The 9,541-nt window shown below is 41.3% G+C and overlaps 1 protein-coding gene across 1 annotated transcript in view; it reads left to right on the plus strand.

Annotated features, from left to right (window-relative positions):
- Position 1: 1 nt before the first annotated feature.
- Positions 2-9,541, plus strand: part of LOC107182522 (ATP-binding cassette sub-family G member 2-like) — a 27,334-nt gene continuing 17,794 nt past the window's right edge. The window contains exon 1 of the mRNA XM_015561526.1: positions 2-58. The gene's annotated coding sequence lies outside the window, so the exon portion shown is untranslated. The remainder of the gene's footprint in view (positions 59-9,541) is intronic.

Raw genomic sequence — 9,541 nt, forward strand, 5'->3', positions numbered from 1 at the left:
TGACCGTGACCGCGACCGCGACCGCGGGCCGGCGCCTTCCCAGGTGTTAGCCGCGCGCGTGAGTGCCGGGCCGCGGGGAGCGCGCGGGCGCGGTGCGGGGGCTGCGGGTGGGGCTGTGAGCGTTGGTCCCGGGAGATCGCCTCCTGCCCGGCTTTCCCACCAGGGGCTGTGTCCCGAGTCTGTGGGTACAGACCGAGTCCCGAGCGCGCAGGAGGGGAGAGGGAGCCCAGGAGCGCCCGCCAGAGAAGAGGGGAGGGGGACCCCTGGAAGGAGGCAGCCTGGAAAGGAGCCGGGAGAGTGTGGAACAGCTTCACGCGGGGAAGCAGGACAGATGCTTGGCGTCCCGGTGCAGTGGGACCTGCCTCCCCAGCGTGTGTAGGGACGGTCTGGCGGGCTCAGCTCCGCGGTTACATGAGTGACTTCGTGCTCTGCCTCTGAGCACAGCGACCCTGAGATCCGAGCCCTGGAACTGCTGAGTGGAGACAGCCCGTTGGGATGCCAGTGGCTTGAAAGGTCCGTGGGTGTTGGAGGTACATTTGGTAGAAAATAGAAAACTGTTCAACTGAGATGACTAGGTTTTAATCGTCCCTCCCAGTTTCATTTGAATAGGAAATGCATACTGAAAATTCACACTGCTCTTTTGGAAAACGATGTGTTGGTGCAACAGATTGTGTGTGTGGTAGTGTGTGTTAAGGGCCGGTTGGTAAAACTCTTGCCTTTCTCCAATTGTGTAGAGTTGATATTGGATAGATAAGACCGTGAGCATGGAAGTTACTACAAGGTGGAAGAAAAGTGTGTTAATATTAGTGCTTTAAAAGGGATTAGCCAATATATTGCTTTGTTTTTTCACATCCAGGACATAGAGTTTTTTTTTCAGTACTTTGGATGATTTGCTAAAGAGTTATTGAGCTCCCTTGTGTAATTTTTCTGTGGATAGTTTAATGATTAACTTCAAAGAGTTAACCAATTTATTACAATACTGATTACAAATAATACAGAAGAAATGAAAACCAAACAGAAAAATAGAAGATTGCAACCTAACTTATTTGCAAACGAAAAAGTTAGGTTGCAAATCTAGCAAACAATTAAAATGCCTCTCATGTTGCCAAGTTTCGTTGTCTTCGCTAATAGTGTTCCTATAAATAATTCCATTTTCAGATTCATAGTAACAAATGTTTATTGGTCATCTTTGTTCCTGAACCTGGGCATTCAGCAAGAGCGCCACCCCCACCCTCAGGCAGCATAGTCTTTTGCATCAAGATAGTATTAAAACACACTTACACCCCAAATCTATTTCTGCATTTATTTATTAAGCATCCATGAAGCAGTTGAGGTGAGCACACGTATTACAGATAGAAAATAAAATACAGCTGGGAGTTACTGTGGGGAGCACATTAGAGTGGACGTGAACAGATTGAAAGATCCTATGCAAACTAAGTTGCATCCGGAGGCCATGGGTCACACAGGTCAATGAGGGTGAAGGGGAAACATACCAGGTCCTTAGGGAAGCATTCCCTGGCACTTATTCTGAGGGAATGTTTTGCGTCACAGAAGGATGTGGAGGAGGTGGAACCATGGCAGTGGGAAAGTATCGTGCGTGCCCATCTGATAGTGCAAGTAATGGTGCGTTTTCTAGGACTGCTTGCTGTTTTCTTCATGTGTTATGAAAAACACCTGTTGGATGCTAAGACCCTGGGCTCACACATGGTGCTGTTGAATGGTTTGGCTTCCTTGGGGATAAATCTAGATTTTCTAAGGGGATAGGTGGATCTCATGTGCTTCAAATACTCGGTATTTCTCTCTGTCACGGATTTTTGATAGAAGTTTGGCAACAGTTGAAAGATATATCAAGTGGGGAGGTTTATCCTGTGTTTTCTTACTGGGGTCGGCTTGAGAACGTTTAGTAAAAATGAATGAACCTGAATGGCCATCCTCTCTATAGGATCTACAGAAAATTAAAGTGTATCCTTTAAGAAATCAGTTCTCAGTTTACTCCTGGATATGACCCAATAATTGATAAAAGTGTCTGGATGACTTTGGCCTTCTAGTTTTTTTTTTTTTTTTATTACTAACAGCTTTATGAGATAGCTTTCACAGATGATACAAAACACCTATGTAAAGTACACAATTTGTGAAGCCATCACATTTTATCATCTTCCCCTTTAAAAATCCATTAGCAAGTAACTCCTTCTCTTCGTTGTTTCACCCCATTGTTTTTTGAAGCAGGTATTCTATTTCACGGGGAGGCTGTTAGAAAGTGGACATATAATCTTAGAGTCACCCGGAGCTCCAGTGGCGCAATCGGTTAGCGCGCGGTACTTATAATCTTAGAGTCACAAAGTTGGCTTATTTATAGAGATAAATGAAATATTCAGAGAGCTGTAACACTGAAAGTTAGTAGTTTAAACTAGGTGTGGATATGTGTGTGTAAAGCAAAATTGCTGCTCCTGTCTTGATTTCAATAAAGAAGTTATGTTTTAGTGAGAAGGTAGGATAAAATCTTAGCAAAGTAGAAACCCCTTTGAACAAGGTTTCTTACACTTTTCTCATGTGGGTGAGGAATAAACTTTTCTTTACCTTCAAGGTTCTTTTAGTTGGTCTAATAACCAAATGAACATGAGACAGGTAAGCAAGAGAAAATAACCAAATTTAATACATCTGTGTGGGAACCTCATACACATGACAGAGTCAGAGACCTCACATGCAGGAGAGATTCAGAGACAGAAAGGTAACATCCTTCCTATATAATAAAAGGCTAATATGCAAATCAACCGAACAGTGGAATGACCGGTCACTATGATGCACACTGACCACCAGGGGGCATACACTCAATGCAGGAGCTGACCCCTGGTGGTCAGTGTGCTCCCACAGGTGGAGTGCTGCTGGGCTCACAACTGGCGAGTGCAGTAGTGGTGGTGTGAGCCTTTCCTGCCTCCACGGCAGTGCTAAGGATGTCCGACTACTGTCAGTCAGACATTCCCCAAGGGCTCCCGGACTATGAGAGGGTGCAGGCTGGGCCGAGGGACAACTCCTCAGTGCACAAATTTCATGCACCTGGCCTCTAGTGGGTGTATAAGACATTCTGAGCGAAATCCTTAGAGATAAGGTGCTTTGGGGGCTAAAGGGTCATTGTAGGAAGAACAGATGCTTAGTGAATTGAAGTTTGTCCTGCTCTATAGACAGGTCAAAAGAGGTTGTCTCTAATCATCTCTTATTAAGTATGGGCAAGGCCTCTAATTCAAAATACTTTTTAAAAAATTGATTGGTTGATTTGAGAGAGAGGAAGTGTATGTGAGAGTGAGAAACATTGATTTTTTTGTTACCACTTACTTATATATTCGTTGGTTGATTCTTATGTGTGCCCTGACTAGGAATGGAACCTGCGATCTTGGTGTATTGGGATGACACTCTAACCAATTGAGCAACCCAGCCAGGTCAAGTTCTTATAGGTAGGTAGTGGAGGGGTGGGAGTTTCTCTTCTGCCAGACACTAAAGTTGCCTTTAGCTCAAAACAATACAAGTACCACAGAGGCACACCTTGGGGTGACTTGGTCTGAACTTTCACATGATCATTAGCCCAATCCCTTTGGGCTAGGTCTTAGGCAGCTGTCATTTCACTAGCATTACATTCTTTGTCATCTGGAAGAGTAAAAGTGGAAATCTCTAGAAGGCCATAAGCCCTCTAATCTCCCTCTGAAGCCACTTGAGGTGAGTGTCTTATAAGGAAAGAGGAAAGTACTGAGTGGCACCCAAAGTTTGGACACTTCCCAGAGGTATGCCTCTCTGCTTCCTATCCTACACAGCCTGACCCTGACCTGACCCTGCCTTCTCTATGAGTATTCGTAATTGTGCCAGACTAGTAGGAGAGAGTGTTAAGTGTGCTGAGAACACTTAGTATTAATATCTAACCCGTCGCTGGGAATGGGAAAAGCATTCAATTATTATCCTATTGTTAATAAAATACTATTCAATCGATCTTATTACATAAGTGTGTAGCCAATGGAGTCATCACCCAGTAAAAGTCTAAAGACTTAGGATCTGGTCCTGCTAGGTCATAGTCTACTCAGTAAAATGGGATGACTCAGCACAAGATGTGAGGATCAAATGAGATCATATAGCTTAGTATTGTTTGGAAACTATAAGACAGTACTTCTATCTATCTTTTTCTATATATACAATATATTAAATAAATTATTTCAATATGCAATCAATGCACAATTATTAATGAGCTACTTTACCTTCTGTTTTTCATACTGTCTTCAAAATCTGGAATATATCCTACAGTTACTGCACATTTTCATTAGGCCTGTCTGCATCTCAAGTGCTTAACAGGCACATATGGTCATAGCTGCAGAGTTGGGTAGCACAGGTCTCTGGGCATTAACTGATACAGTGATAGAAGTTGGTTTGGACAATGCCTTTTTTATCCCAAAGATAATCTATTTATACATGTGCTTTTAATAACTTCTAACTTGTTTCTAATTCCTAGCTCTTCTTAATCAATGCGGAAAGAATAAAGTTTCAGGAAATTCAAGAATCTAGGAAATAATATTTGTCAATTATTTTAGTACAAACCTATGGTGGGCAAGGAGGTCTACAGAGCTGAGTCTTATTTCTGCAAAACTGCCATCTGACTTTGATTTAGGACCTTTCTGATTTTATTTCTCCTGTTTAATAACATGGGGAGTCAGTTACGTGTCTTTCCAGTATACCTCATATGATAGTTACCTCAAATAAAACAGGTGTACTTCAGACACCCATTAAGCAGTAGGCTAATTTTAGTTTAAAAATCGAATGGTATCATTTCAGCCACACTAAATCTAATAGTACTATTGTTATGCCAAACCACTCACCCACTTGCATCTTGAATCTAAGCTAGGAGTAGACTCCATTTGGCATGTGCAGTGTTGATTTATGCCCAGATGTAACTAGCAATGTAGGGTCAGTTGACCCACTCCAGTTGCCACTGTATAGGTCTCACTCCAGTTGCTACTGTGTAGGTCTGGCCTTGCTACTTAGCTGTTCTCTGCACCTACAAACCACTCCTGTCCTTCTTTCATAAATACATATCTTCCCTTCACCCCAATGGGATGTGATCTACCTTTCCTCATAGACTGCCACCCCAACTTAGTGGTTAATTCAAGTGGTTTGAATTTTTCAGTAAAAACCATGTTGCTATCTTCTTCTCCCTCCATAATTTCTACCTAAACAGGGAAGACAGTGCGAATCACTTCTGGAGAACAGTTTACAAAACGTAAGCTTCCTGCTCTTACTTCCCTCTCAGTGTGGTAGAGAGAGCCCCAAGTCTTGGTTTTTAGGAGAACCTCACAACTGTCATATCATTTGAATTTCAGCCAAACATAAATATGCCAGATTAGAAAAAAAAATATGTTTCTGATGTGTTATTGTTTAGAAAACTATGCTTTTTAGAATACAGATAGCCGTGACTGGGTTGTATAGCTCTTGATGAAGAAGTTTTCAAGAACAAAGAAGGCATTTTAAGTCTAACATTACATTTCCCTTGTAAACATTGAAAAAAATATTGGCATTATTTTATTTAAAAAAATTTTTTAGACTTATTAATAGTTGCAAAAAATGGTATAGAGAATTCCTGAAATATTTTCCAAACTATAGTATAGTTGTCAAAACTAATAGATTAACATTGGTACAATGCTGTGACACTGTTAACTAAACTGTAGACTTACTAGGATTTCACTGGTTTTCACCATCTTTTTCTGTTCACAATGTGGTCTAGGGTGTCATGTTGCATTTGATTGTTATGCATCCTTAGTTTCCTCCAATCTGTGACAATGGCTCAACTTTCTGTTGTTTTTCATGACCTTGACACTCGTGAAGACTACTGATCAGTTATTTTATATAATGTCCCTCCTGATGTTTTCCCATGATTAGATTGAGGTTCTGGCATTTTGGGAAAAAAATAGAAAATTCCAGTGAATTTATCCAGGGTACATGACATCTCATTACTGATGTTAACCTTGCCAGGTTCCCAATGGAAAGTGGATTATCTTTGGAGAGAAATTTGGAGTGCAAATATCCTGTTTCTGCTCGAACTTAAACTTGGATTATGCTAATATCGTGTTTCTCCTTAAGGTTTTATTCACTGATTTTAGTATCCATTGGAAGAATTGGGTATACATTGTACTTTGTTGTTCTAATGGTAATTTGAAAAAAAATTCTTCTCATTCCTTCTATGTTTACTAATTAGAATTCTTTTATACAGAACAGCTGCCTGGTATCAGGACCTACTCATGATTACTTATTTTATTAGATGGGTTATAATCCAATACTATTGTTATTTAATTTGCTGCTCAAATTATTCCAGCTTTGGCTACTGGGACCTCTTCTTTCAGGTTGGTCCCTGCCTCCTTTTGAAATAACCACCATTCTTCTTCTCCCCCCTCTTTTAAAGTAGAATGTTCCAGACTCATTTTGCATTTTCGATACCCCAAACCTGGAATCAGCCATTCCTCCAAGACACTCACTCTGGTTCGTTCGTTCGTTCCTTCCTTCCTTCCTTCCGTCCTTCCTTCCTTCCTTCCTTCCTTCCCTCTTTCTTTGTTATAAGAAACCAAGATCTGGGCACCAGGTGTTATACTGTAGTAACTTTGAGTTTTTTAAGTTTAATAGATTTATGACCTAGAGAAAATGCCTGTCTACAAAGAGGAGCAATGCCTTAAATTTCTAACACTATAGAGGGCCTAATTAGTTGGGTTCAGTTTCTTACAGGAAAGAAATGGATTTGGCAGGGTTTAGCATTTTTCTCAAATGATGACCTATAAGTGCTTACAGATAGAATAAACAAAATGATCACATGAATTTTTATTTATTAGGCTCTTAAGAGAAAGTAGCCTTTAAAAAAACAACAACAAAAAACACCGATTAGCTTAATTAAATTATATCCTGACTATTGGCTGAATAAATGGGAAGTGGAGATATGCCTAGGCCATATATTTGAGATGTGCTGTTAACCTCAAAATGAAAAGCCAAAGTGAGAGGCAACAAGCATTTATTTGAGACCCCAAAGAAGAACTATTGTGGTAGCACCGATTTAGGCAGAAATATGAGTACTATTCTGATTAGGAGGTGAAGGCAAGGAGTATTTATGAGAAAGGAAAGGCGGATAATTATATGAATAGAAAAAGGAATTTTTATAGGTGTAGATAAGCTAACATAGTGAAGCGAATTCTCAAGGATAATAAAATAAGAAGATTGTCTTTCGGTTTCAGTTCAGTAGTCCTGATGTCTGTTTTCCAAACAGTTGGTTTGGGACACAAGGCTGCTTTGGGTCCAATCCAAAGGCTATTTTGCCAATTTTAACCTTGTAAAGGTTTGAGGAGTGAGATGTGTAAGGCAGTTCTTCTGGGATGACAACACCAACTTCATTTTGGAGTGGCTCTGTTGATATTATTTTTTACCCACGTATGAGTGTGGTAGGCAGTTAGACATGAGCAGATCAGTGACCACAGGCAGGTATAGAAGGTCATCAGGGTGGAAAGCTCTAGGTGCCTAGCAACAGGCAAAACTGGGAAAACAAGAACCTGGACCCCAGAGTAACCTTTCCTCCCGGGCATATTGCTGGTCATGTGGTTCAGACCCTGCCCTGACCTTTCCTCCCAGGGCTTGCCAATACCATGATGTTTTGATTATCTTTGCTTTGTAGTATAATTGTACGTCAGGTGGTGTGATACCTCCAGCAAGGTTTTGGTTTTTCCCCCCCCTAAGGATTGCTTTGGCTATTTGGGGTCTTTTGTGGTTTTATAGAAATGTGATGATATTTTTGTTCTATTTAAAAGGAAATCATTGGGATTTTCATGGGGATTGTGTTAAGTCTGTATATTCCTTTGGGTAATGTGATTACTTTGAGTTTTAAAAATTAAAACCATGTTTATTGAAGGTTTTCACATTTCAAGCCTGTTCACAAGCTGTTAAGTCATCTAATTTCTGACCTTAATTAACCATTTTAAAATTCATTTTAGAGAGAGAAATATCAACGTGAGAGAGAAACATTACATCAATTGGCTGCCTCCCTTGTGCTCCCTGACCAGGGATTAAATCTGAAACTTGGGTATGTGCCCTGACTGGGAATCAAACCCCACCACCTGTTGGTTTGTAGGATGACGCTCCAATCAACTAAGTCGCACTGGCCAGCATTACCCTAATATCTTTTAAAGGGGCTTTTTGTAATTTTTTTGTCTGTTTTTTTTTTTTTTTATTCTTTGAGAGACAGGAAGGGAAAAAGAGAGAGAAACATTGATGTGAGAGTGAAACATCCATTGGCTTCCTCCCACACAACCCCCACTGGGGATGGGAACTGAAACCCAGACATGTGCGCTGACCAGGAATCCTGCGGGCAACCCTTTGGTGCATGGGAGGGCACCCAACAAACTGAGCCACACCAGCCAGGGCTAATACGCAGTTTTTGTCTTCAGTTCTTTAACTATTTAACTATTGGTTTTCTTTTCTTAATTATTTTCATAATTAATTATGCATCTTCCTGAAATTTAAATATATTCACCCATTAAGGAAATATTTTGTCATCCCAAACAGTTTTGGAATTTGTCTTCTTAGCTGATTGAAGGAGCATAACCATTAGTGATATAAAGCCTGGAACTGCAGCTGTAAATTCAGAGAAACTTTTCTAGTCCCTGACTGTCTGGCTAAGGCCCTTTTTGTAGCAACTATGTCATAAACCCTAAAATTAAAAAAAAACAAAAAACCAATAACAACAATGAAAAACAAGGGATGAAGGTGATCATGTAATATGTCCTTAATCTTGAGTCAGATCATGATATACTTTTCAAGCTAGACAAGTTTAACTCCTGCTGCATGACTTTTTAAAAAATATATTTTTATTGATTTCAGAGAGGAAGAGAGAGGGAGAGATAGAAATGTAATGATAAGATAGAATCATTGATTGGCTGGCTGCCTTCTGCACACCCCCTACTGGGGATCGAGCCCACAACCTGCGCATGTGCCCTTGACTGGAATTGAACCTGGGATCCTTCAGACCATAGGCCGACACTTAATCCACTAAGCCAAACCAGCAGGGCCCTGCTTCATGACTTTTAAGTAATTTTCATACTCTTCTTATTTACTTACTAATGACCCGGTGCACGGATTCATGCACATTGAAAGGAAATTAATTAGAAGGTGGCCAGTGAGGCGGGATTGGGCGAGAAGGGTCCAACACACCCTAGAGCCAACCTCCCGAGGCCCTTCCCTGGCCAGCTGCACCTGGGGTGGCACTGTGGCTCCAAAGGCGTCTGTGGAGTGAGTGGGGTCCCTCCGATAGGTGAGGTTCCTCGGCCTGGCCTTTCAACATCCCCCGAGGGATCCTGGAGTGCAAGAGGGCACTCTGCAAAGTTGTTGTCGTACAGGGTGTGGAATGCAAATGCAAGTGTGCAGTAAACCAGATTCAGGGCGAATAGTGCCCCAGCAACAACATAACCCACAGCCAAAGGTGGAATCATGTGACCCCGCGAGGAATCGGGCTCCCTCCTCTCTGGTTTTGGGGTGTGTC

The sequence above is a fragment of the Myotis davidii genome, unplaced genomic scaffold (genome assembly GCF_000327345.1).
Source record: "Myotis davidii unplaced genomic scaffold, ASM32734v1 scaffold356, whole genome shotgun sequence".
NCBI classification, from domain to species: Eukaryota; Metazoa; Chordata; class Mammalia; order Chiroptera; family Vespertilionidae; genus Myotis; species Myotis davidii.